Raw genomic sequence first — 23,560 nt, 5'->3', positions numbered from 1 at the left:
TGGCCCCTAAAAAGCAGAAATGGATCAAGAAACCAGGAAGTTCCCTAGAGTTACAATGCTTGTTTATCCCAGTCTTCTAAGTGGCCTGTTAGGTATGAGGATTTAGAATCAAAAGCAGTGGACGAACTAAGTGTCTATACTTCACATTAAAAAGACAACTATTTCCAATGGCTTGGAAGAGGAAGATACAGAAAAGGAGGTAAATGAAGAAGTAGAGGGCTCAGTTCACAGGCAAGAGTGTACAGATGAAGCAGTAAAGTGGTCCTTTCAGTCCCAGCCAAATTCCAGAAGGAGCTAACCCTTCATGGAGTTCTGGTCTACCTGAAAGCAGTGTGGGGGTGGGGGACACTGATTTTCATTGCACATGTAGCTAGCTTGAGTCAGCAGTACAATATGGTTGCCAAAAAAGAAAAAAACAATTATGTCTTAGGCAGCATTATAAAAACAGTTTTTAGAATACTATTAGGTGATGGTCTCATTCTTCCTTGCATTGATCAAATCCCAAGACACTATTCATGAAACATTTAAGTAAGATTTTCAAAGGACTCAAAACTAAGACTTACTACTATATTAAGTCCATCATTCATTTAACAAGCATAAATTGTGTAGCTATTATGTCTCAGGCACAGTGCTAAGAGCTGGACATACGAAAACACATAAAACATGGTCTCTGCTCTACTGGAGCTGAATATAGGGGGATAATACAATGTTTTAACTGCTATTCTTAAATAATGGCCTGTATTTGGTAACTGCTAACTCTGTGGTGTAATAATTTTCAAGATTTGGGCAGTTGTCGCCTTGCCTATGTTTTTGCTAATAAAATTAGCCCAGAGGAATTTATAAGATTCTTTGCTACTTAAGCACTCTCTGAGTTGGTAATGTTGTTCTTGTATGGATCCGTATTTGTAGCAATATGGAAGAAATAAAAGTGGGTAAGAATTAGTGGGAAGACAGCTTGCATTTTCTTTAGTGAAGAAGGCAGAAGAATTTTTCAGAGTGATATACTGTATTAGCGGGGTTAGAGTATAGGAAGAAATGGGTAAACAAATACAGCAACTTTAAAGCCAACCTGCCCTGCCTGGCTCTAGCACTTATTTATGAGCTGCCAAATTCTCCAGTAGATTATTTTACCAATCTGTGCCTTGGTTTCTTTATCAGTAAAATGGCGATGATAACAGTACTACCTCATTGAGTTATTGTGAGAAAGAGATGAGGTAATTCTCACAACCCTGATATGTACTTTCCCATGACCTAAACCACTTTAAAACTGAATTGTTGACAACTACCTACCTACTTCTGTAAAGTCGTACCCCAATTCAGCCACCATTCTGCAGAGCTGGAATATTCTGTCCCACACCTTGCTGGCCTTGTGCACTGGGTTTTCAGTTAGCATTCTAGGAATGGAAACTCTAGAATCCTCACTTGTTTTTTGTCTTTGCGTATATACAGTTATTTACTATATATGTATTTATTATATGTTTACTATAACAAGTCATTTGGACATCTACAGTGTATGTGAGGACTCTCAGATCAGTGCTAAGATTATTTCTGTGGGAAAGATAAGAAACAAATGCCAGATAACTGGCAGCTGGCAGTACACTGAAGATATTTGGATTTGTAGAAAAAATCCTTTTCTTTCCTAGAACTTGAGAGGGAAAAAAAATCAATGGTGCTACTGTAATTAATTACAACAGCAAGTCTTACCAAAATCCAAATGAAAGATATCTTAAGTACCCAGCTGGATACTGGAGTTCATGTGAGAAAAATTTTTTTTTTAAGTTTAGGACATTAAAATGGGCACAATTAAACTTCTTTAAAAAAATGTTTAATACTTCAGAAATTTTGGTGTAGACTAGAGTAAGGTGATAGCAAAATTCCAAGTATAATAAAACAAGCTATCAAGCGTGTAGTCCTTCTGGCTAGCATGCACAGAGGGCAGCTTCACACTGACAGAAAGAGCACAAGCTCTGAAGTCAGTTAAGCTGAACATGGTGCATCTCTAAAAAGGGGTTGTGGTCCTTGGGTCTCCTAGTCATCTTTGTTGTAAGAGTTACATGAGGCAAGCTGATCAAAATGCCTAGCACACTGTTGGCATGCTATATACAATGATGAATGAATCAGTAAATCAAGGTATAAAGTTTTATTCAAAAGTTTCCTTTTAAGAAATTATCTGTGCCTCCCTAACCCATAAATGGCATCCTATTCCCCTAAACCATTAAAAGGGCATTTCTAATCTCCGAAAAACCAACTGCTATTTCTTATAATCTCTGTGAAGGGCTGTGTGTGTGTGTGTGTGTGTGTGTGTGTGTGTGTGTGTGTGTGTGCATCTTTGTGTGTCTGAGAGAGAGAGAGATTAAGAGGAAACTCTAAAACCTAATGTGTGATCCAAAAGACACATAATGCCTTGGGATCAAAGGAAAGGAAAGCATGAATAGAATAATAAACTTAAAAGTTGTTTTTTCTTTTTTTATAACAGCTTATCTTTGACAGGCAATATTGATTACACATCTTACTATGAAGTTCCTAGTGACCAAACTCCAAATAATCTTTGCTGTTTAATTATTGTTATTATAAAAGTCAAGATCTGAATATTGTTCTGTAAGATTTTCAGAAATATTTTTCAGAAATATTCTTCCATTCAGTGATTCACTGGAATGTCAACTTTAAAAGAATAGTCAAGTGGGGTTTTTTGTTGCCTTCTTGGAACTGGCCTCAGTGCAAGTCATCAAACTTTCATCTTTGAAATTCCCAGCTAAAATAACATTGATGGCACAGGGGTCCATTTGTGTAATGAACTCTTTATAGAAAGAGGCATCACTTAAATTGCCAAATAAGTGGAGTGAGGTAATTGGCCTTCTACAATTCTGGGCCATGAAGAACATGCATTACTTTCTAAATGGGCTCAAAGTCATTAAAAATCCCAAGAATTTCATAATGCAACCTATAGCTCAAGAGAGTTTTGCCTTAAGGGGCACTGGAGGAAGGCAATGAATACAACAGGAAATGAGAAACTCAATGGATGGTGCCTTCAGATAGCAAGAGTGTGTTCAAAATAAGGCAGAGACTGAGAGTGGCCACTGCCAGTTGGCTCTTGGATGGCAAATTGAGAAGCTTTGTCTGGAAATTTCTCTTGAACTCAATGTATGCCCTGGCTGGATTTACACCTCCCTCCCAGATCACCTCTGTATTGTCTTTTAGTCAATGTCCTTCTCAGTGATTCCCTGAAAGAATGATGGATCAAAAGAAGCTGCTCCTGGGGAGCAGGAAACAGAACTAAGGGTGCTAGAGTCTTCAACCTTAACTGAACTGTCAGCTTGAAAGCAGTTTTAGAAAAGTCCACTTTAAATTCCAATCAGCTTTTCCTTAAAATAGTGTGCTTTTCCAAGTCAATGAACATTTTAAAAGAGTGGTGACAACACAGCAACAAAGATATATATGTAAGCCGAGTTTAAGATGTCTGATCTTTGACCTAGTAATTTGCTAGGTCAAAAAAAAAGAGAGAGAGACATTTTCAAGGCATAGATATTCAACATCAAATTCAAAAATAATTTTGAAAATGTGACTCTCAAATTATAGTTGTTAGTTACAAAAATCTTCTCATATTGTTGTTGTGATTATTATCATTTGGACCAAGAAGTGTGGGAAAGGCAGCATGCCTCGAAATTATTTTTTAAGAAGGAAGTTGGTCTGAGATATTTAGAGTGTGCTATAAGGTACATGAATGATCTTGCTGCCTCAAAACAAGCTACTTTCCAGCATGTTATTTATTCCCAGGGATTGCACACATTCCAGATGACATCACCAGGGCTGCTTGTGCACAAGAAAATAAGCAAATGAGACACACATTGGCTCATGTGGCAAAGCACTGGGCTTGCCAAATGGAAAAGAACAAAAACAGGGAGGGAAAACATTTTGTTTTCAACTATAAGGATATTAATAAAACTCAAACCCAGCATTCTGTGGCTGTATTTCCCAGGAAGAAGAGTCTCTTTTGGCCAAAAGAACATAACAAACTTTTGTATCTGAGAAATATGTATCTCATGTTTAACCATTTACCCACCAAAACCCACCATTTACCATGACTAGGGCTGGAAACATGTTCCTCTGAAACTTGGACACCAAGAAAAAAATTGAGGGCAAATTCTACGTAAATAATCTATAGTTCAGAGTAAGTCAACTTAAAGAGGGTAATTTGACACATTATATGTTACAGCTTAAAAGCAAACACTTCTCTAGATAAAATTCTAGAGAAAAAATAAACGGTCACCATATAGTATAGTGCTAACAAGAGGATGAAGGAGAAAAATATGAAAATTTCTTAAAAGAGAAGACTTCTTATGCACATGCAATTTATAGACACGAGAGAGAAATGCAAAAGGCAAACTTTATAACACTGAGGGACAATTAATAACAGAATCAATTGGAAGCCTTATTATGATTTAAAACTTACTGGACACAATTGTAAGAAAATTCTAGCTTGGAAATCACCAGTGATCAATAATATTAGTAAACACTTATATAGCCCTTACTATGTTCTAGGCACAATTTGAAGGATTTACATAATTAACTAACTCTTTAAATTATATATAATAAGAGAGCCACATTTAAAAAATTATTTTAAATATGTTAATGTTCACAACAACCCATTATAATAATATGATAATCTCATTGTCATTTCCATTCTAAACTAAGGTGGCTAAGGCCCTGTGAGATTAAGAAAGTTGTCCTAGGTAGCACAGGTAATGATAACTAGCACATATTAATCTAGATGAGGCTAACTAACAAGACTTCAAAGACACTAATAAATATGGAGAGTTTAGAAGCATCATTCCATTAGGATATGAAAATCTTTGATAGGGAAATTGTTACTTACAACAGTTAACAATGGTGAACCATTCAGACTGCTTACCTCGAAGATACAAACTGTATGCATAAATGCAAAACCTTCTTTAGAAATAAAGGCCAACACAAATAAAGTTTAAATTTCATTCTTGAAATAGCAACAGCAGATACACTTATGCATTGATATTGATCAGTCATTATCAAGGGAGCAGCTACAATTTGGTAAAAATGTTAATTTTTCCCAAAAGCCCCTGGGCATGCACATATATCAAAACATCACAGGAAATTATTTTTCCCGGTTTCTAATCCCTTCATTTACTCTCTAACTTAAATGATAAATACATATGAAAAAGACAACTGAATCCTTGATTTTAATTGAGTAGATTTATTTGAAAAGGCAGACTGGTTATAAACTGTGCCGATTTCTGGAAACATTAGAATTTTGAAAGAAGTAGCCTTGGCAATAATGTAGACCAGCCTTTAATATCCAAGGGAGAAAACAGTGACCCACAGAGATCAAAATTTGGGTTAGCACTAACATTAAGAGGAATACTGGACAAAGCAGAGTGGCTGAACATAGGCACACTTACTTACTAGCTGAGTGACCTTGGGCAAGTTACTTATTTCCCTAAGCCTCACTGTCTTCATCACAAAAGGGGGAAATATTTCATGGGGTTGTGGTGGAAACTGAGATGACAAATACAGAATACTTCATTTGCACAATACCAGACGCCCAGTTAGAGCACAATAAAAGGTCACTGTTGTTATATCGTTATCTGCATGAAGTGATTCACAACCAATAAGCGTTGGAACTGGATGTAAAACACTTTTGGAATATGTGATATTAAAAGCTGGTACCTCATTCCTTCCATATATCCACTGAGCCTCAGGGGGATAAGTCATATATCATTAGCGTTCTCCCTGAAGGTGGTAGGTAGTATGTGCCACCTCTTCTCTTCTTTTAACCCCTAGAACAAAATCCTTCAGCTTTTTAGGAAGTGTTTCCCATCAGAATTTAGCTTCGAAGTTGAACATTAAAAACTCTCTCTCGGTCAGGAAGGTTCAGAATGCACTTTCACAAAGATAAACATAGATTCAGGAAGTCTGAACAGCAAAGATTCCACCGCTCACATTACACGCTTCCTCCGCACTCAAGTGGGGCTCTTCCTGGAAGGGGGAGACGAGTCTGCCATTTGATTAATCATTCCAATACCATCAAAACTGAACAAAATCCTATAGTCAACCTGATTTTAATTCAAGGAGGCTTACTGTTCTCTGGGAAAAGCAGCCCTGTTTCAAAAAATATTGTGCTAACAAATCAGGTTATTTATGAAAAACTCCCTACTTTTCTGATTTGCTTGCATCTCAGGTTCCCCTTCAAATAAGACAAGCCAGTTATTGAGGGCTTCCTAAGTGCCAGGCATTGTGCCAAGGGCTTTGTCTACGCTTCCTCATTTACAACAACCCTTAGAGGGAAGGTGTTATTCTCACCCCCATTTTACAGATGACATAACTGAGGCTGGGGAGACAAAGTCGTCCAGGATTAGATCACTAACAGCAGCGCTACTACAGTCAAACAGGGGTGTGGACAAGCCTTCAGGAGTCCTGGCTAGTCCACGGCCCAGGTAGGTCACGTACTCTCTGGGCCTCAGTTCCCTGTTGGGGAGGACGCAGCCCCTCTTGAGTTCCCTTCCTCCCTGACTTGCCCGGCCGCCGCCGCTGCGGGCTGCTTTGTTTCCACGCTCAGCTGCTCTGGCCGGGCTCCTGGCAGGGTTCTGCCCTGCTTTGTTTTTGTTGCTGGACCTACTACAGACGCACTCCTGGCAGCGCAGCCTAGAGCAGCCGAGGCTTCCTCTTTCGCTCAGTTCCTGGCCGCTTCAATATGAACAGAAAAGGTGGGCAGGGGCCAACTGGCAGAAGTCGCAGAAATAGCGGCGCATGATTCTCGTCGGCGCAGCAGAAAGGTCGGCAAGCAGGACCCCGCCGTCTGCCGAGTTCTTTAATTGACTAAGGTTGCTTTTGGCACGCACAGGCACCAGGGGTTTCCATGCTCATTTCCCTCCAGGCACAGAAGACAGCCTTGAAGGTAATGCTTCGCAGTCCCATGCCAGCAACTGAGCGTCCAGGGACAGGAGATGGAGACTTTCAACTGCAAAAGCCACATAGGAACCCCAAAATCTGAATCTCTCATTCTGCAGCACGCAGCCTCCTCGGGGACCTACCGAGGGTTCAGGCCACCCCCGAGCTTATGGGAAAAGGTGTGCAGTTCAAGGGTGTGTAAGCAGCAGTGACTCAGTCCTCCCAGCACATGCGTGAAAGGCGGGTCCCCGGATTAGCAGGCTTCCTTCCCCAGCATGCTGCTCTCATTAGCGGCTGCCGGGAGAGGGGGTGCGGCGCGTCTGCAGTGAGCTGGAGCCAGTGAGTCCGGCTCTCTCCTCAGCAGCTTCTCCTCGCCCTGTCCCTGTCGGTCTGTCTGTCTCTCACTCCCTCCGGGTCTAGGAGCCGTCTCAGGCCAGGGCAGCTCCAGTCAGAACTGGATCCTTCCCCTGCTTAGTAGCACACAGGAGGATTTGTTGGAGTGCTTTTTTGTTTTGTTTTGTTTCGCTACTATTAAGCAAGATTGCTCCATAATCCTTTAAGTGTTTTTCAGCCAAGTTTTATTTACATACCCTGGCTAGCAAGCACGTGATCAACCCAAGGAAATCACGGAGGGAAGGCAGATGCTACATCTGAAAAAAATCTGATGCTGTTTCATTGGAGGAGACACCCACAGCTGAGATGTCAAAAGGACAACTGTCTCTTGGGCCAACACTACACAAAACTCTCAGACTCTGGAGACCCTCAGAGATAAGAAGAAGGAGCTGCTGAGGTAGGGCGCAGAGGCGAGCTGTCCTGCTTCTGTCTCCTTTCCTCTTTCACTCTCTCCACTTGGGGCAAAGCTGAGGGAGAGCCAAACGCAGCAGCTAATATGGGTGAACAGCGTAAACTGTCCATTCACTGTACCACAGTGATACACTTAAAAGCGGTGCCTTCCTACAGTTTCCACACCACCCAGAAAGCAAGCTGCCTTGGCACCCACAGAAGGACATGTGAAGCATTCCCTAAAGGCAGTCTTTCAATCAATACTTATTGAGCGGTTTTGTGTGACAGAATCATGCAAGACATATCAAGGAGCTTTTTCTCTTTCTGCCCATGATAAGGGTGACTAGAACCGGTTGTGCTTATTCCCATTTCTCAGAACTGTATCTGATGCTCTGCCAGAAGGTTAAATGGATCCTGACTTACCAGCGCAGGTTTTTAAAAAGTAAAAGAAACCTAAACCCCAAGACCTAGGCTCCTGGGATAAGGATCTCTACCAACGAGAAATCTTTGGACATTAAAATAAGCCTTTCCTGGGAGATATCAATGAGGCCTTGACCATATATAGTCCGATTCTCAGACAATACATACTACACCAACAGGGACCTTCTATTTCTGACTCACAGCCCTTCCTCCACACTGCCAAGCCGTACAACTTAGAGCAAGTGGTTTATCTTCTTTGAGTATACATTTTATTATCTTTAATATGAAGGGCCAGTGTTAAGGACTTCTAATTTTCCCATCTAGTTCTGAAATGAAATATTTGCTAATGAAAGAATCTATTAACATTGTCACTGGCAGTTTTTTATTTGATTCTTTAAATACAAAGGGCAATACATGCAACACAACACAAAAATATGTCATTGTCATAACCTCTGAGAGAAATGTTTTTGCAAAATTTTCCTTGCTCTTGGGAAAAAAACATCATGACATCAGGCTCCGTGAGTGATGAGATGCCATTGATACATGCTTGGGGGTGGAGGTTTTATGTTTTTACTTTGAACTGAAATGCTTTGAAAGTGCTAGAATTTCCCTCTGTGGAAAATGCTTTTGCCTCTAATATTATCTCCAGTTATCGAGGGTTGGTGTCAAAGGTTTGTGAATGGGTTTCAGAATGTGCGAGTGGCACCTCCCATCGTTAGCTGTCTACATTTTTTTATAACCACTTGCATACTTTTGGTCAACCACTGTAAAATAAACAGCCCTTCCCAAATGTTTTTGTTTTCTTTGACAGCATAGCAATAATTCACTTGGAATGTTGTAGAATAGAATAGCACTTTAATGCTGTTGTAAGGCTAGCTTTTTATGATTGGTATTCGTCAAGTTGTTTTTAAGTTAAAAGATGCCAGACTGAAAAGCACATAAAACACTGTGGAGATATGTTATGCTTAACCCTTCTCTTCCTATCTCTGCAAAATATATATAACCACACATGCACATACATGCATAAATATATGCATAGATGCATATTCAATGTATGTATGTATATGTATATATTAAAAATGATACTCTTAAATGTTTGCTATTTTTGTTTTTGTACTTGTACATTTGTCTCATACTTGAGAAGTATAACATTTAAATTAAGGTAGTTTTGTGTTCATGCAAATGAAGATATAAATTAATATTTGGTCCTGCCTAGAAATATTTAGAAAATATGTTAATACGTTCTCTGCATACTTATATATTCCTGATCCCTTTTCTCTAGTCACGCACATACTAAAAAAGAAGTTTAGAAGAAACATAAAATTTGGTTAAGAAAGCTTTATTTTCTTATTTGGTGGGGGGGAGACTATTGTCTCAGATGTATATAATAAAGTATTTATCTATGTATCAAAAATGGAGGGATAAAAGTTGACTTGGGAACCAGCACAGTTTCTGTGCATCAATACATCGAATATCTTTCTATAGGGTAACATTTGAACTAAGAAATTGGCGTTTGGACAGTTTCATTTTTATCCTATGCATCCTCCTCTCTGAAAAACCTGTCTGTAGTCTGCACAACATGGCTCTTCAACTGTGATCTATGAGAAGCATGAAGAAGTCTCATGTTGAGTTTAATTTCAGAGGCTGAGAGTTTATCAGCTGAGCCATCTCACCTGCATTCCTTGCAAGGGATTGGAGCCCTCAAAGCCTGGCCTAGCCTTGGACTTCTCCAGCAGAGAGCAGTGAAACACTGTCAGTAAACTTAATTCTGGAAACCAGAGCAGCTTCCAAGCTAAGAAAAAGGCAGAGGCAGAACTGGCAGGCTCATCAGAGTTGCAAAGACACTGGCGAAACTGGGCTTGTAGATTTTAAAAACTGGGTTTGTGTTAAAAGATTGATGCTGATATTGACAGCACTGTATATATTTAGACATTAAAATATTAGTCAAAATAGCACTTTATAGCAAGAGAGGACAAAAGAAAAAGCGTGTGCTTTCCAAAACTAGCTTACTTTGATCGTACGATTATACATTTATTAGGTCACTTTGATTAGAATGCATTACTATCACAATGTCGACTCTTGAATTCCAATCTCTGGCCATCTACCTTGGCAGTTCTTCAAGCATCCCTTGTTTGCAGCAGGGTAAATGCTCGGTAAATCAAGTGCAAGAAGCAGTTTACACAGACGCCTTCTACAGGAAGGTGGCTGCAGAGGGCCAGTTTAAGAAGCTTGAAAATAGCTTTCCATGGCTCCAGTTCAAAATGAGGTTCATAGTGGGGATGTGCGAATGGCTTTCCAGGTAAAGTGATTTACGCATTACACACAAACTTAACAGTGTAACACGAAAATGCAAGAACTCTGGACAACCAGCCCTTGGCTGGGGTGTAAATGAGTTCCTCTCCTCCAATCAAGACAGAGAATATTAGCAAATGGAATATGTTTGTGCTAAGTGGCTCTCAAAGAAAATGCTTCTTCTTCTCACAAAGGAAGTATAAGCATTTACAATCCCATGATTAGTATATGTAATCTGATCTGTTACTTTTCTTGGATAAAAAGGACTTACTCCAGTGTTTTTTTTTCAAGCAAAGATATCAGAGATACTATTCTGAGGAGATCTAAAACAAAACAAAATAAAACAAAAATCCAGGCAGATCATTCATTTACTCCACCAACGTGGGAGATGAGCTAATGCCCCATGTAGGCATCTCACAAACTTCTAACTAGTGGCTTGATGAGCTGGCATTCTGGAACTCTGGCTGTCTTCAAGTGCTGGCTCAGACGCCAGTCCCCGGGTGCAGGCTGCCAAAATAGTAAGCAAGGCCTGGGGCACCACACATCCAGGGAAGAGGGCAGCATGGCACCATGCCCCAAAAAGCATGCTGTACAAAGGATGAACTTCCAAAAGGAGGGCTCACATCAAAGGTCCCCGCGTGTTTTACATTCCTCTGGTGACCAGGCTCATTTTACCTTCCACTGGAATCTCCTCTCAGCTACTCTAGCTCCCCTTTCTTGAAGGAAAACTCCTTCTTCTTTCCTCCTCCCTCAGCCCCTCTCCACAGTACCATCCCAGCAAAAAGAAACACCTTGCAACCAGAAAACCCCTTCCACAGGGCAAGAGAGCCACCGCCAGCAGAGCGAACAGCAAAGCTTCCCTGGGACAGAACGTGGCGGGTGCCCAGGCTGTACTGCTTGGGAAAGTGCAGCCCCACCGCTCCACGTCAACATTCCACCCCTCGCCTTTCCCAAGGTCTCAGAGAGAAAACCTTTTCTTTCTTTCTTTCTTTTCTTTTTTTTTTTGTTCTTATCAGTTCAAACAAGAACAATGAATTCCTCAAGCCCGCAAGAATGTGACAAGGTGTCAAACAAAGCCAACCAGGAAGGTGATGTATGGCCTATGGGCTGCGGCTCCCATAAATCACTTCACAAACCAGTTACAAAAATGAGTCCCGCAACCCAGAGCCCAGGGTACCAGCTCCCTTCACCCTCAGAACATGCGCACCCCTTGCCCCCGCCCTCCAGGACCCTCACCACAGCGCACCTGTCACCCTCCCTCCCACCAGCAAACTGCAGGCTCAAGGGTTAAGCTCTTTTCCTTCTGTGGCAAATACAGCTCATACCTGGTGGAGCGCTATATAATTCAATGTGCGGTAGGGATGTGTGTTCATATGGCTTTGTTGAAGGCTTTCTGGAAAGTTCTATCATGGAACCCTAATTTCAAAGGTTTATAAATGGAAAAAGTATTTGTTGTGAGGTCAAAATTTGATTTAGAAAGTTTGAGCTTAAGTGGTGAAATGACTTAACGGTTTTCAAAAATCGGATGCCAGAAATTGTTTTGCATGCTTTATAAATGATACAAAGAGAACCTGAGAACCACCAGTCTAGAATTCCTGCTTGGGTTCCTAGGATACGTTTTTCTTGAAAGAAGAACTGGATCTAGAGTTGTGTACATACTAAAATTAGGAGGGGAATGGGAGAATTTAACATTGCCTATGTGAAGTAACTTACTGGCAAATACATGATTACCAATTTCCATCACTGTTTTAATACATCTGATTTGTACTTTACAGTGTGATTTGGGAGCAAGTACAGTCTAAACTCCTCATGCAAAAATGTCTGAAAATATTTAAATACAAGTGATTGACTAATGTTCAGAAACTTAGAATCCATTCCATGAAAAACATAGTAGAAATTCTATTTCTTTAAACTGCCTTAAATACATATTTAACAGACCAGAACACTGAAGTAAATCATTTATAAACATGCTTTCATATGATAGATTCATTTATAGCTGTTACATTCTTACACAAGTTTGGGAGAAAAGAAAGAACTTGCAAAGAAACAGTTTTGTTGAAAGCTAGAGGCAACTATAAGAGAGAGTAAGCACACCAATGCCTGCGCAATGGAGGTCAGGATTAGCCTAGCTGAATATAGGTCTAGTTCTTCCCTCCAACTGCTTTCTTAAAGATCAGAGACTCTAAAAATAGCTGGAGCAGCAGAGATGAGCTCATTCTCTACTGACTAACCTTACTCATTCTCGAATGACAGTAAAAATAATTCAAAGCAAAATACAATTTATAAAAAGAAAGTACCATCCACCGCACTGGTAGTTTAAACTCATAGAAGGTTGACTTACGATTTTGATGTAAGCCTTGGTGTTAAAAACCACCTAAGTATGTGAAAAGTGCATAAAGGATTCTTTGCAGTATAGCATGATCTTTAAGATTTTATAAACGACAAGTTCTTCTAATGCATGTAAATAGACCAACTTTAGATAGTATCATTTACTCATTCAAGAACATAGCTATTCAATTAAACGAAGTACATCTGTTATTATTGCCAATAAGACAACCAAAGAAAGAATGTACTGAACCTTAATTCTAAGATGAGAATGGAGGAGTAAAAACTCAATTTGCCACTACTTTGGGAGAATTACCTGTTGCATTACTTCTATTTAAACACAAATATTTCTTCTTATTTCTACACATATGTATGGCCATAGTGTCAAGCTACATGGTAATTCTACAAGAGTATTACTGGGGGAATGAAAACTTCCTTATTGAATTAAGGAGAAGAGAAGGTAAAATAGTGCACGCACATCTGTGAGGTGCCGATTTGTTTGCACTGGAAAAGTCTGTAGAGAAAGCTACCTCTTTCAAAATGGGACTATTTTCCTAAGATGGATCTCCAAACTGGAAAAGGCAAAGAAGAAAGTATTGGTGCTGACCACTTAAAATTTTCTAATATTGTAAAGCATACTTGTGAAAATATTAACCTCCATATACAGATGCAGAAAAACAGATGAGTTAGAATCATGATCATCCATTGTTTTATATATATATTAAAAAAAAGTATCCTGCTAAGCCTTAAGGAGTTTCCATGGGTAGATCTGGGCAGCCTGGAACATATTATCAATGAATCCAAGGAGGAGCAAGTGTACACAGGTCGCCTGCACTCTGTCCAACAGAGCCTGGGAGGCCCGGGTGAACCACCCTGTGCGTCCAGACTCTTAAAACAACTTATAGAAGGAACCACATCTTCAGATGGTTTCCTTCCTACAGCAAACCTAGGTTTGGTTGTTTGGGAGAGCAATTCATTCCCATTGAAAAGAAGACGGTTAAAATTTCCTGAGTATTTTGCCTCATGTCAGCAAAGACTTATCTACATTTTCACCCCATATGAAGTCACAGTAAGGCTGAAAAAGCCTTCAATTAAGTAGCTGACTTTACATAGCTTTAAGTCATATACATTTTTATATTCTTATTACTTATATATTTTATATATCTATTATTTTTTTCGATATATTTATTAATTTTTATTTTAAATTTGCAAAATAAGCTTTATTGTCATAAGTAATAAGTGAGACCTATGAAAGTATTAGGGATAAATTTTTAGTCTTATTCAGAACTAGCTGGTGTCAATCAATAAACACAAACTAAGATCCAACTCCGTTTCATACATACATGAAGATAGAACAATTTAAAAATTACTGTAAATTGGCCTCTGTTCCACTGATAATTCATTCATCCAGAAAATACTTACTAAACATCCAGTGTGTGCAAAGAGCTACAGTAGGGTACAGAGAGGTACAACTGGAATCTCGCTTATTATTTGCCATTAATTGGCATACCTCAGACTGCCTTATATTGTTACCTATATTGCCTATCTTTTTACCTGTGTGACTTTTTTTACATAAGGCAGGGACCATACATTAGACCTCATGAGTGTACTGCTCAGTCCCTTCTCTTTATCACTGGACTTAACAATGATAATTTTCTGAGGATGAATATAATAAAATATAACTCAGAATAATCTGATAATGGTCATATATATACATTCTTTATATGACTAGTAAGACACTACTAAGCTCTCTTAATATTATGGAAAATTGAAAAACTTTATCTCTAACACATTTGACTCTTTAAATAGTGCCACTGAAAGTCACTCCTCTTCTCTTCTACTCCATTCTATTAAAATAAATACTGTTCCTAATGTCATGAGTGACTATGTACAGCCACATATACTTTGGCTTGATTCAATATGAATAAAGTAGTGAGAGAAGGAAAGAAAACTTCTCTACTGATAATTGTCCTATTAGGTCTTCCCAGCACCACTGGTTTCTAACATGCCTGGTAACAGAATCTAGACAGATTGTGGTGTAGCTTGGACATATTCATTCCTTGGATACTTTTTATAAGACATAGTACTGTGCACTGACAACACAAGAGGAAGGAGGCATGGTCTGCTGTGTGAAAACACATCAACGAACAAAACAGTTGTTGTGCACTGTGAAATGTGCTCTCCTCAAGGGGTGGGCCAACTCCCTTAAAGGCAAAGAAGAGGGGGAGTACCATCTTTGAACTGGGGCTGGGGAGATTTGTTGAGACTTGTTCAGATGGCGTTAAAGGTAAAGAATATGACAATCAGAGCAGAGGTGTGAAATAACCAGTGTAGACCAATAACCAGTCTTTCTGTGCTAATTAAGTGAAGACAATGACTGGTGGATACTAGGAGGCAAGATTAGAAACTAGACCTAATGCTATAGTCAACATAAGAAATATGGATTTTATCCCTTTAGTGAATGGTAGTCTTTGAAGGCTTGTGACAGGAGCATGATAGGTTTTCGTCTTGAAGATAGCACTTGCAGTAATACTGGGGCCCATAGAGACAAAGTAACAGTGGTAATGCAGGAAAAGAAGACTCAAAATACATGAAGCAATAAATGGCAAGACTTTGTGAGCGCTGAAATGAACAAGGGGTTAAGGCTGATGGGGTGAATGATGGCACTCTTACCTAAGCTACAAATACAGTCACTGAAATGTAGGTAATGACTGAAACATAGATGTCACTGAGCTTACTCAGATGGACACATAGCATGAGAAATAAAGAGAGCCTCAGTTAGACCTTGGAGATGAGCAACGGGGAAAGGCAGGGGGGTAAGAGAAGAGGCTACCAGATCTAAGGAGCTATCAGGAAAGCTTCCATTCTGGGATCCAAGGAGAGAGAGTTTGAAGTAGGGAAGCAGGCCACTGTGTCAGATATTTCCGAACAGACAGGAGGATGAGCACTGAGACGTGTTGCTTGGTTTTCACAGCTTTGAGGTTATCAGTGACCTCATTTAGAGTACTTTCGGTGGGATGGAGGGGGTGGAAGCCAGATCACATTCAGCTCAGGAGTGCCTGAAAGACGTGGAGAGGTGAGAATATATTTCACTTTGCATCCTGTAGCCTCTGCTATTTCAGAATGGCTTCAGCCTGCCAAAGACAGATGTCTCACCTCCTCTGGCTATGCCTGCAGATCCCTTAAGCCAACACGTCTGCAATGCTGCAAAGCCCAAACAAAGCTGCAGAGCACAGAAGGCAACTGGTGAGTCATTGCAACACATCAGATAGGGAAGTTAGATCTATCGTTCATGGCCCAAAATTATTCCACTATCCCTGAGCCCTTCTGAGGACAACCACCTGAACCAAACTTGAAGAGATTTTTAAGAGATCCTAAGACGCTCACTTGGCATTGCTCTGCAAAGCTGACAGCCCGAGTATGAACTAAAAATGGCATATGCCTAGAACAGGAATGTAGGTCTCTGACGTAAAGGGAAAACCACATTTTCAGGATCCCCACAGTAAAGGGATATGGTAATGGGTAAAACATATTCTACCTCATTATTCTTTAGCTTTGAGAATCTAGACATAGAAAGAACATTCAAGATTCTCAAGAGAAGGAAGAAATAACATCTGGAGGCAAAGCTAAATGTCATTGCTTCTATTAATGAACTTCAATTCATTTTCCATTTGCACACTGAAGAAACTCATACATGGATAAAGAGGGTCAGAAAGACACACTCAAGCAGGGATCAGGAAATTTTTTCAGTAAAGGGCCAGACAGTAAACTTTTTAGGCTTCGTAGGCCAGGTGGACCCTGGCAACGACTCAGCTCTGCTGCGGTAGTGCCAAAGCAGCCAAGGGAGAACAGAGAGGTGTGGCCACATCCCAGGAAAACTTTATTTAGGGGACTGAAATTTGCACCTCACATAATTTTCACGTCACAAAATATTACCATTCTTTTCGTTTTTTTCTGCCATTTAAAAATATATAAACCATTCTTAAATTGCAGGTCATACAAAAACAGGCAATAGGCTGGATTTGGCCCGTGGTCCACAGTTTGCAGACTCCTACCTGCACCGGCCAAACCTTATCCGGTTCAACTCCTACATTAGCCCAGATTTAGTGAATTAAGAATTTCTGGATGTAGAACCCAGTGATTTGTTGAAACCATAGGATTTGTGTAGTTGGCAATTCACAGAGACCTGGTTTTTCCGAAGTCTCAGAGTCTTTCTCACTGTGACTCTGGGCTAATCACCTTGATGTTAAGAGTGAAAGTTGTAATTAAGCTAAGGGCTACCCATTCAGTTCTTCACTCATTCAAAAGTATTCGCTGAGTAACGGTGGTTTCTCCAGTGCTGCGGGAGATATTACAGAAAGCAAAAGCAGGGGCCATATACTCCAGAAGTCACCATCTATTTGAGACAATTAGCTCCTGCACTGGTACAATTGTACAGTAGCTTACAATGGTACAATTGTAATGCAGATTCCTAAAATTAAACAGGGAGTTCTCTGGCTGTTAATATTTAGACCAGATTGCTAGAAGAGAGAAGTATTTTCACTTTTAAGTTAATCAAAGTCATGTGGTGATTATTAGCTCCTAGAAAGTATAGAAATTGTCTTATAAAGTGCTAATTACCAGTATTATAAATAGTTTTAAAACTGATGTTTTAGAGAAGAAGATTATTGTAGCAAATCTTTCAAATGCACTGTTCAATAGACTATCTATGGCTAGTGATGCAGACTTCTGAGGAAGCCTACATTTTTTTCTATATCAAATCAGATTTGATCCATTGTGCTTTTACTCAAGAATCTTCAGCAGCTTCCCATTTCCTATGATGTCCTATCTCCTTAGGCATGTGATTCAGAGCCTGCCTGCTCTGTTATCACTGCTCAGGCTTGTTGTCCACATCCCCCTCACCCAGACTGTGGCCCTGATTTATACTATACAGCCCAAACTAGCTGTTCTTACTTAAACACACCCTATACTTCCTGCCTCCATTGATTTGCACCTGTTTTTTCACACAGCATGAAGGCTCACTCCCGGAATTTCCTTTCAGCTGTCCTATTAAAATCCTATTTATTTCTTAAGGCTCAGCTAAAGTGCCATTCATCTTCTTTGTAAAGACTTCCTTATTTTACCTCGTAGTTTGAAAAAAGTTGCAATAAAGGCCTCATAGATCTTTGTTTATGATTCACATTTTGGCAGAAATACTATAAAATAGCTACTTATGAGGCTCTTATAAGGATTAAATGATAAAGTAAGGCAACGTTTATAATGCACCTAAGTAACTCCTGACACAAAATTCGAGTTCCACATAAACAAGTTTCATGAGTATGCATACCTATCCTTAAACTGTAAGTTCTTAAAGCTAAGAATCATATTTTATTTATTTACACACACAAATCTTTTATGTTAAGTGCTCAGTAAATGTTATTAAATATAATTGGAATATTGAGCACTTAATTTTTGCAATGCATAACCATTACTTTTTAATCCTAAAGCTCATCATGAGAAGGAATGAGAAACTGTAAGATTTCCATACTCTTTCTTGAATTAACTGCATGGTGCAGAAAAATCATGGGTTTTGACTATGACAGGTCTGGGTTCCAGACTCGGTTTTATTACTTGCTGTGTATCTGCATAAGTTACTTAAATTTTCTGAGACTCGGTTTCTTAACTTAGAAAATTACGTCAAACAAGTGTGTTTTGAATGTTTGTTTAGGTTTCTAGAAGAATGTCTGGTGTTTTATAGGCATTTAATAAGTATCAATTATGAATATTAAGCAATACTGTGTTTAGATAACCCATTTATATTACCTACATTGAGAAATGATGGTCAAAATAGTATATACCAGAATGAAATGTGAGCTATATTTCTTGACCATTCTTTCTTAAATACACAAATAGGGCAGCAATCTCCAGCCCATTTCACAGGAAAGAGCTGGTGCGTGGAGGACAGCTGACTATGATCCCTGAGGAGTAACCCTATTGACAGCACCCACTTTGACTTCTCCCCAAGGACCTTAGCAGCAGCAAGAGGGAAGTGTGGACCATGGTGTCAGATTAGACTTCAGGATCCATCAACCTAAGAGGTGAAAATTTCAGAACTGATAATTACCATTTGCTGGGTAGGGTCCCTGAAATACAACTATTGTGTTTCATTTCCTAGTCATTTCTGTTATCTTTCTGAGATGCTCTGGAAAATCTATGATATTCCATGTCTGGCATTGCTTTGATTTATGTATGTACATGATGATTGTGGTGGTGGTACCCTGTTTCAAATGATGTATATCCAAACTACGTTGGCCCAGGGAACCCTACACAAAAATGAATCAGAGTCTGTTTGGTATTGAGTTGAGTGAGCAGGAACCTTAGAAAAGAGAAAGTATTTCCTAGACTCGTTCTAGCTAACCACTCCATCAACTGAAAGTTTTGCAAAGGTTTCTGCCTCTTTGGTCAAGGAAATGTAGCAGCTTGCTAATGCCAATCTCTTCAAACATATGATATTGGGAATCAATGATAATCTGTAAGTCTCAATTGGATACGATATGTTGGTGGTTTGGGGCAGCATTAATATTTTTAATAAGACAGTGTCTATTGGGTTATGGCACAAATTTTTAACTCACTTTTCAATTGGAAAATGCCATGATTCCATTATTCTATCAAGAATCATCAATAAAACCCAGTAATCACCTAATTGATAAATTACTAAAATTGATGCTAGAATTCCTATAGGTTCTAATGAGGATTTAAGTAAAAGAGCTACAAGAGAACAAGCAAGGCTAATTCCACCAGGGTTTTTCTGCCATATCAGCATCCCATAACCCATCATTTGAGAGGAACTGAACAAGAACCATGGAGAATATAGCAAAAAAACTTGCTTCATTTTTCCCTCCATATTCAAGGTAAACTGTGATTTGGGCCCAAATGAGGTGACTCACTGCCTCAGTTCTCCCTTTCCTGTTTCACGTTCAGACACAGCCAAGACTGGAAAGTAAGCAGCTCCTCCAGATGGTAGCAGACTGCTTCCAGGATGATATTTAGTGCTCATTTTCCGTGTGCTCTGTGAAACCACCTACCATTCAGAGAAGCTCTCTGATATATCCTAAACTCTAAGAACAAATGAAAATGGCATTTTGAAAAAAAGATGAAGCCACAACAAAGAGGTCAGAGACATGACAGAGACATGACACTGCAAGATCAGGTCCTTATCTGCCCTGCAAGAGAAAAACGCTTCAGACTCAAAGAACTCGGCAATGTGACCACTGGTTTTCTGCTGAGACCTGACACTTCACCGCCACAAGAGAGCCTTACATTTCCAGTGTATTCAACAGATTCTCCCCTTTCAGTGAAGACAGCTGCAGAAGGTTACTGGATACTTGTTCTTTCTCAGATGCAAAGATTCTTTTGTGAGCAGAGTCAGAGGGAGAAAGAACTCAAAAGGGAGTGGACACCAGAAGACAAAAGGGACGGGTCTACCTACAGGTGGCGGTGGCAGCATGTTTCCATTCTGTGCTGTGGCCAGTGGCAGAGTGGAAGGTCAAGCTTTTCATCAGTTTAGCAACATGGAGCCCAAGTCCAGTGGCTCAAGCTCCGTGTAAATGCCGCTAACAAAGGAACTCTGCCCTGCTCTGAAAGAACAAGGTGCTTTCAGTCTTGTTCAGGTGACAAGCTTTACGTCCAGTAATTCAAATATTTTCCTCAATTCCCTCAAAACCCCACCCCAAATTCTTCCTCTGCAGGCGGCCTTAAAATACTGACTAATCGCTTACACCTCAACTCTGTTCCCCATAGACTCAGAGCCCCCATTTGTACACATTTGGAACTTGGCAGAAGTGTTCGTTAGCTGATTCCTGTGTACTCGGTCCAGTTGATTTGTCAGCATCATGAGACTAGGCTTTTGGTCTTCTCTTTCCTGTGTGTCCGTTCATAGTAACTAGCTCTGTAGCTTAACCATAATAAACACTCACTAAGGGAGGACCAGCCAGCCAGTTCTGACTCCTCTTTCTCAGATATCATTCCAAGTGTGCTGGTCCCTGGCTCTCCCCAGAACAGATAAAGTGTCTAGAGGTTCCCCTTCCTGATGAGGTCTCCAGATTTTCATGCTGCCTTTGGATCCAAAAGCAAAGATATTCCCAAAAGAGCAAAAAGAAAAGAATTCAGTGCCTCTGTGGGCTCGCCTTCTGCTCATATAATGAAAATAGGACAAGTGGCTGCTTCTACATAGTTTGTGCCATTAACTACATTCAGGAGTGCTGTTAACAACAGCACGTCATCAATTCATAGTGCCAACATTTTTTGTTATTATACAAGCTAGTAATTTAACAGACTACTAAGGAGTCTCACATACCTATTTCCACCTCTTCCCTCACAAATTGTTTTCTCCTCTGCCGTGTTCATCTGCAGTGCTCAGAAACTAGAAAACCAGAACTGATTTCTCCTCCCCCATCCTCTCTCTCTCTCTCTCTCTCTCTTTTTCTTATTTCGACAAGGAAAGCTGCAGCAGAAAGAACAATCTGACTCAGATGGGTCCACAGGGCACAGTGCCAAACTGTGTTGATACGAATTAGCTACATCTCAGCTAAGTGTTAGTGATTTTTTTTCCCTCTAAGTTAGCACTGCTAAAAAGAACAACTATTTTCATTAACCACTGCTTTGATTGCTTTCTTAATTCTGTGCTGAAGAATGGAAGGTGGGCTAAGATGTGAGAGGTAGTATTTATGTTACTTTGACGCTGACAAATAGCTTGCACAGGTACAAGAAGAGTAGACAGAATGATCCTCTCACCTTTCACCTGCTTCTCATGATATCTGCAATATACCCCTGGGTGTTCTGCCTAGTCAAATTTTTCATAACCGAGGAGATAAGAAAAATAAAGAATGCTCAGTTAGCCCCTCCTCACTCCCTCTTGACATCTGCAGTTAATGGCGGGCAACAGATCTACCAGCTGCAAGACTGGTTCCTTCTCATGACTGGGGACTCTCAGTTCCCACAGCATGTCCTCCACCATGCCCACCCAGGTTGTCTGATCTAAAGCAGCTTGTCCCATTCTAATACTCTCCACCACATTCACTTGGTTCACTTTTATTCACTACTCTTATCACTGTTGGAAATTATCATCCTTATTTTTGCATAACTAGACCATTGTTCATAATTCCTCTCTAGAATGTAAGCTCCAAGAGAGCAGGGGCCTTGAACTGCTCACCAGTGTTATCTCCATATGTAGGACAGTGCCTACCATCAGCATGGGTGTGATAAATGTTAGCAGAGTGGGCAAACAAATGTCTCCTTAGGGATGATTCTCAGTTTCCATCCACTCTCCTGTTTGTGGACTGTTTTTCTCTCCAATGAGTGGCCCACCCTCCATGGACACAAAGGAATTATATATGTGGTGTGATCTCTAGAGTTCACAAACTCTGATTCTCCATTATTTTAGTCAGTACCTATGGCTTTAAAGTTAGTGAAAAAGTAGATGGGGACACAGGTGCTTAGAACTAATGTCTTCTCTTCTTGACAATGGAGAAAGGGAAAACGTCACTCTAAGACATTCCATATTGAATTCCATTCAAATTTGAAAACTTTAGCAAGTCTGAAGACTAATTTGGGTTTAAATTTAGCATAACACTTATTTTAAAACAACTGGAATGTTTTCACTGCATATACATTTATTATTATACACTTCCATTTCTGCTTGTAAATGTATAAAAGTTCACTCTCATGAAATCAAACAAAAATACACTAATGTGCAAAACAGCTAAAGCAAATAAAATGGATCACAATATTTCTAATCACAGTTAAGTGAGCTAAGGAATATAGGCCACTGACAATTTTATGTGGGTATTCAAGTGCCCCCTGCACATGCAAACTAAAGGGCAATTTAATTATGTGTGTTAAATAGAAACATATAATCATTTGCAGTACATCTTAGGAAAAAGGGATATTTTAACATTACAATGTTAATGTTAATGTTATTAATTTCAGCCATTTTTTTCTTGTATGTTAAGTATTTCCTTGTATTTAAAAAAATCATGAACAATAATAGCAAATCTAGTAATCTTACACCAAGTATAAGGTCACTGTGTGCCAATTACAAAACAGTCAACAATGAAGTTAGTAACATAACAGAAGATTTCACAGAGGTGCAAGAAGATGCTATTATTTTCCTAATAATCATAATTCTGTTTCTGTCTACGTAACTTATAACACTACCCAAATTAACAGGTGAATAAGAAATTATCATCTTGGCTGCTGTGTGGCATTCTTCAAATCTCTTAAAATTTGCAAAAGTTTGCTTTTCTGGAAAGCACTTTCCCACCTCTCTGGGGTGTTATTTGAATTAGGAATCCTGGAGCCCACAGCCTAAGCATGGCCAGCAGGTTGAAAGTTAATAAGCACAATGGAAATGGGACCTACTTAGCTACTATGGCTATCCCAGATATGAAGGATTCCTATTTGCGGTACTCATCAGCAACTACTAGCACAAAATCCCACATGCTGCTTGGACCTAAATATGGTCATAAATGTTTACTGTGCATAAATAATATGCATGGAACTGTTCAAAGACTGCAGAGCCACTGCAAGAAAAACGTTACGTTTCTTTTCTTCTATCCCATTTTCCATCTGGAGAAGTTGAAGTTTTGTTCTGCAATTAGCTTTACAGAATAGAGCATTTTTGTTGATTATTAAAACTGCCTCGCCAAAATTGGACACAGTGCAAATCCTGAGTGAGCCAGTTTACCTGGGAACCCCCACACCCTTTGAAAGGTTTGAGAACTGCACATTGTCTGCTCACTGGGGAGGTCATGATACTGTACCCTGAAGACAAAGTCCTCCA

At 39.7% G+C, this 23,560-nt stretch overlaps 1 protein-coding gene and 1 long non-coding RNA gene across 5 annotated transcripts in view; one reads left to right on the top strand and one right to left on the bottom strand.

The window, feature by feature from the left end:
* HMGA2 (high mobility group AT-hook 2) overlaps positions 1-23,560 on the bottom strand; it is a 150,051-nt gene that overhangs the window by 90,767 nt on the left and 35,724 nt on the right. The window lies entirely within an intron of this gene.
* The window catches only part of LOC118970316 (uncharacterized), a 73,000-nt gene continuing 55,767 nt past the window's right edge, over positions 6,328-23,560 (top strand). For all 3 annotated transcript variants that reach the window (XR_005058235.2, XR_012122333.1, XR_012122334.1), the window contains exon 1: positions 6,328-7,711. This is a non-coding gene — a long non-coding RNA (uncharacterized lncRNA). The remainder of the gene's footprint in view (positions 7,712-23,560) is intronic.

The sequence above is a fragment of the Manis javanica genome, chromosome 10 (genome assembly GCF_040802235.1).
Source record: "Manis javanica isolate MJ-LG chromosome 10, MJ_LKY, whole genome shotgun sequence".
Classification (NCBI taxonomy): Eukaryota; Metazoa; Chordata; class Mammalia; order Pholidota; family Manidae; genus Manis; species Manis javanica.
The sequence above is the reverse complement of the archived record's forward strand: the minus strand, read 5'-3'. Positions and strand labels throughout refer to the sequence as shown.